The sequence below is a fragment of the Otolemur garnettii genome, unplaced genomic scaffold, assembly GCF_000181295.1.
Source record: "Otolemur garnettii isolate 467f Iridium unplaced genomic scaffold, OtoGar3 scaffold00146, whole genome shotgun sequence".
NCBI classification, from domain to species: Eukaryota; Metazoa; Chordata; class Mammalia; order Primates; family Galagidae; genus Otolemur; species Otolemur garnettii.
This window is the reverse complement of record NW_003852541.1, coordinates 2,570,192-2,575,881: the sequence shown is the minus strand read 5'-3', so window position 1 is coordinate 2,575,881 and position 5,690 is coordinate 2,570,192.

Below are 5,690 nucleotides of genomic sequence, written 5' to 3'. Positions count from 1 at the left end.
GCTCACAGCAACCTCCAACTCCTGGGCTCAAGCGAGTCTCCTGCCTCAGCCTCCCAAGTAGCTGGGACTACAGGCACCCGCCACAGTGCCTGGCCATTTTTTGGTTGCAGCCGTCATTGTTGTTTGGCGGGCCGGGCTGGGGATTCAAACCCACCACCTTAGGTGTATGTGGCTGGCGCCTTAGCCGTTTGAGCCATAGGCGCGGAGCCCACATGTCAGACTATAGGGAGCTATAGGACAGCTCTGTAACAATCAGCCCCAAATGCCAGGACTTAATTAATAACTGGCAGCTGCCTTAATTTCTGCCCCTTCATCAATCACATGGTAGGTGCCACTTCTGGTGAGCCACCTCCACCGGCCCCCCATTCAAGCAGCCCCCATCAAGGCTCACCTTAGCCTTCCTCTGCCACACCCTGATGCTCCCCAGCCCTCTACTTGCCTCCCAGACTGCCAGATGTGCACGCCCTGGCCAACCCCTGGCCACAGAGCTCTGAGTTAGCAGCCTTTGCCTTTCTCTCCTCCTCCTTTATTTCCACAGGTGGCAATTCCAACTGCCTTTTCCATCCTGTTTCTTTGACTCTCAGCCAGAGGAGGCCTGTTATATATTGTTAGCATTTACCTTGGACGTGACACTGGGTCCATTGAATCTGGTGATCACAGATGCATTTACCCAAAGCAGAAGTTAAGAAAGGCCATGAGGATGCTGTCACTTTCTGGGCCCCTATGCCAGAGACCAGCTTTATGGCCTGGATTTCCCCTCCTCTGTCAACAGCCAGGACAGAGGATGCTTGGTTTTGGTTAGAGCGCTGCTTCTAAGCTGGGGTCTTCTGGTAGATTTCCCTGGGCCTCAATTTTCCTATTTCCTATTAGTTCAATCCCTTAAATAACCTCTCCTCCAACTACATTCTGTTCAGATGGATTCCCTATGGGAGCTCTCAGGACCCTGTCCTGGCTTCCCCTCCCCATCACCTGAGGCCCACTGAGCTGGGGTGCCCCTTTGAGGGGGGGTTTGGCCTTTTATCATCTCTGACCCTGCCATGTGTGTCTGGAGGCCCCTGCTATGAGTGGCCTGGCAGTCCAGTGTAACCTCCCCTCCCCACCTGCCCCTAGATGGAGTGGAGGCCCGGTAAGTGCTCAGGAAAGAAGGCAGCCTTGTCACCACCTCAGCCAACTGTAATTACCTCTTCAATGGCTCCTTCTCCAAACATAGTCACATTGGAGGTTGGTACCTCAAGACATGAATTTGGGGTCATGGTCTAGTCCATGACACCCTATAAGTGCCAGATACTTTCTATGTAGCTCTCTGGCATGCACATAGCTGGCACCATCACCTTGCTCTGGAGTGGGATGGCACAGCCTGCATTAGGCTGAGGGCAGGGCTCGGGCTGCAGAGACAGTTTGGTGCCAGCTCTGTGAAGGGTGCTGGACACGTGGTCCCAAGTCATAGACAGTGTCCAGCACCTCTCTGCCTGCAGAAGTCCTGAGTCCTGCAACCTGTGAATGTGACCCTGTTTGGAGGTAAGGCCCTTACGGATGTAATTCAGTTGAGGTTATAATAGCTTAGAGGGCCTTAATCCAGTGACTGATGTTCACATAAGAAAAGGCGACTACACAGAGGAACACGGGGAGAAGGTGGTGTGATGATGAGACAGAGGCTGGAGTGATGCCTGGAGCCCCCAGGAGCTGAAGGGGGCAGAAAGAGCTTCCCCTAGAGCCTGCAGAGGGACTGAGGCCCTGTGACACTGGATCTGTGACTTCCAGCCTCCAGAAGTGAGAGTACTGGGCACTTCACAGTGAAAGAATAAACTTCTGTGGTTTGAAGTCTCCCACTCTGGCAGTTTATCATGGTGGTCTCCTATGAACAGAACCTTTTCCTCCAGCACCCCCAGAGTCCTATGTAGAAGCCCTGTGCCATGATGTGACTGCATTTGGAGATAGGAAGTAATTGAGGTTAAATGGGCTCATAAGGGCAGGGCCCTAATCTGGTATGATAGTGGCCTTGCAAGGGGAAGAGGCACCAGGGACCTTTCCCCATCACCGAGGACACTGCAAGGAACCAGGACACTGTCTTCAGCAGGACCTGAGCCCTGTGGATCCTTGATCCCAGACTTTCAGCTTCCAGAATTGTGAGATAATAAACATCTGTTGTATAAGCCACCCAGGCTGTGGCATTTTGTTCTGGTCACCTGAGCAGAGAAGGTACAGCCCTAGAAAGCTGATGTGCTCAGGCAGCGTGAGTGCAGAGCCAGATGCCTGCCGTAGCACCTGCTTTCAGGGCCTTTCAAGGATTCCATGAATTAATATTTGTAAAGCATTTAGAACAGGAGCCAGCACTTGGTGCTAAGTGGATTTGTTAAATAAATAAATCAAGCACAGACAAAACTCAGAAGTCACCACTAGCACTGAGCTCAGAGATGCAGCACTCACATTTCAGTGTGAGTCTTCTAGTCTTTTCTGTATGAGTAGATTTAAATGTACAGGAGCAAAAACGTGACTGCCTTCGATGTGGCAATCTATTAGTAGAAGAGGGTATTTTATGCCCTTTACACTAGCCCCGCCCCAGCACCCAGGGTTGCAAGGCAAAAATGTGCTCCTTCTCTAGGTGAAAAGGGGCCTCGTGGTTTACAGAGGATGCTGCACACTAGCCCATCTCTTGTGGGCTGGTGCATGGACTCTCAGAGGGATTGTCCACCATGGCCTTCTCCTTGGGGTGACTGCTGTCTTGGTGACCTCCCTTGGCTCTGATTACTGGTGGGAGATTCAGAGGGAGCCAAGTAATCTCAGCTCTACCACTTGGTGCCTATGCATATATAGTCAAGTTACTTAATCCTCCATGTCTGAGCTACTTCATCTATTAAGTGGGGGTAAATGTTCCTGTCTCCTAGGATTTTTCTGGAGCACTGGGCCCAGAACCTGGGGTGATAGATGCTGCCTGGGGAGTGTGACCTTCCTCCTGGCCACAGCTGCATTTTGCCTGATTTATTTGCTGCAGACAAATTCCCCTGCCTCTGGTCTCTCTCCCCAAATCCTCCCCATCCCCTCGCCTTTCTCTCTTTCTTTCTCTTTCTCTGCTTTTACCTTCAGTTATTTTTAAAATTACAAATGGTTTAATTTTTATGGCATACCCATCAATTTTTTATTTGTGCTCCATACTATTCAATCTTGGAGAGTCTTCCCACCCCAGGGGTCGGTAATTCAGTTTCTCTTCCCAGAGGCTGCATGGGGCAGGGGCTGTAGACGGTACTTCATGGGCCCTGGAGAGAGCACTACCTTGGGCCCACTTTCTCTTAAAGGTATGGGAGGGCATGTCCCCATAGTCCCGCCTATCCCCACAACCTTGGCCTACTGATCTGAGGTGGGATGCAGAGTCCACTCCAGGAGCCTGAGGCCCAAAGGATGTTCCCTCAGTGGATTGGCTGGCTCCTCCAGCCATAGGGGTCTAGGAGTTAGGAGGGAGACTAAGCAGTGTGTGTGTGTGTGTGTGTGTGTGAGTGTGTGTATGTATGCTGTGTGTGGGTGTGTGGTGTGTATGTGCTGAGTGTGTATGTGTCGGCATGTGTAGCGTGTGTGTGTGATGTATGTGTCAGCATGTGTAGTGTGTGTGTGTGGTGTATGTGTGAGCATGTGTGTGTGTGGGTGATGTGTGTGGTGTATGTGTCAGCATGCGTAGTGTGTGTGGTGTATGTGTGAGCGTGTGTGTGTGAGCATGTGTAGTATGTGTGTGTGGTGTGTGTGTGAGCATGTGTAGTGTATGTGTGTGGTGTATGTGTCAGCATGTGTAGTGTGTGTGTGTGGTGTATGTGTGAGCATGTGTGTGTGGGGGTGATGTGTGTGGTGTATGTGTGAGCATGTGTGTGTGGGGATGATGTGTGTGGTGTATGTGTGAGCACGTGTGTGTGTGGGTGATGTGTGTGGTGTATATGTGAGCATGTGTGTGTGTGGTGTATGTGTGAGCATGTGTAGTATGTGTTGCATGTGTGTTATGTGTCAGGCCAAGGCTGCTGGTTAGGTAGGTGTCTTCTTCTTAACCCCCAGCCCCTGGAGGCTCCCCAGGCTGTGTTTTGGGAGAGACCCCTTGACTCTGGGAGAAATGATAGTTGACCAAACAAGTCTCTCTTGTTTTAATTTGTGTGTGGCCTTGAAAGCCTCCACCAGCACCTTCCTCTTGGCCTGGGTCCTGTGAGCAGCTCCCCTGAATGGGGCTTGAGGCCACTCCGCATGATTTTAAGGGCCAGGTGCAGCTAGACTCCTCAGCTCACACCTTCTGGGTCACTCAAGATGTCATGGGGCTTGGGTGGAGACACCAGAAACAGATATTTTACCCTCCCTGGCCAGAAGGCTGGGTGGCCTGTGAGAAATTTGCTCTACACACGTCTTGGGATGTGGACAGTTTGTCCAGGAGCAGGAGAACAGATGGAGTTAGGGTCCCAGGCTTGTCTGCAGGGTTCCTATCCTGGGTGAGGTGGCATGAGTGATGGCTGGCACCTCCACTTCAGCAGGTGACAGCTGCAGGGCTGGTGTCCAGGGAGCTCCACACTTTGCATTTTGTCCTTGTACTGGGCTAAATATCGTGCCCCCCAATTCATGTTCTCAGAATGTGGCTGTTTTGGCCAATAATTATACATGCAATTAATTAAGGTCAGAAGGGCTCGGCGCCTGTGGCTCAACCGGCTAAGGCGCCAGCCACATACACCTAAGGTGGCGGGTTCGAATCCCCAGCCCGGACCCGCCAAACAACAATGACTGCTGCAACCAAAAAATAGCCAGGCATTGTGGCAGGCGCCTGTGGTCCCAGCTACTTGGGAGGCGGAGGCAAGAGACTCGCTTGAGCCCAGGAGTTGGAGGTTGCTGTGAGCTGTAATGCCACGGCACTCTACCCAGGGGGACAGCTTGAGGCTCTGTCTCAAAAAAAAAAAAAAAAAATTAAGGTCAGAGGAATGCAGTAAGTATGACAAACCCTAAGTCCCATGACAGGTGTTCTTACAGGAAGGTCACGTAATGACAGTGGGAGACAGCCCCTGGGGGGGCGGGGAGTGCCATGTGCTGAGGAGGCAGAGAGGAGTGATGCAGCAACAAGTCTGGAAACACCGGCCCCTTCAGGGAACACAGCCCTGCAACACCCTGTGATGGGCTTCCAGCCTCCAGCCAGGTGAGACAGCAAATCTCTGCTGTCTTAACATTTCCCTCCCCTCTACACCTCTCTGTGGGACTCTGCTGTGGCAGCCCCAGGAATTGGATCCAGGGCTGATGAGAAGTCAGGGGCTCTTGTATCATGTGCCCACTTCATACGTGCCTGGTGGGGACATTGTGGGGGCAGGTGGGCAGAGTGCCCCCAATGCTGAGGCCCCATTTCCTCTGTGGCCTGAACCAGGACTTGGACCCCTGCCTTGCTCGGGTGAGCTGGGCATGGGTCTGAAGATATTCTCCTGGGTGCCATCAGTATGGCCTCAGCATAAGGGTGACCTGGTGGCCTGGGGCACAAACTGACTCACTGGGCAGCCTGGAACTCCCTGGAGCCACTGTCAACCCTGCAAAGAGGGGCAGGGTTCAAGGGGGAGGCTCCCTTTCACCAGCTGGGGAGGGGCAGGTGGATGGAGAGTTAGTATCTCCCCTGTGAGTTCCCATCTGTCCTGTCACTGCTCCTCCCAGCAGCCCTCACAGGATGGCCCTAGAAAGAAGGTGCTAATTTT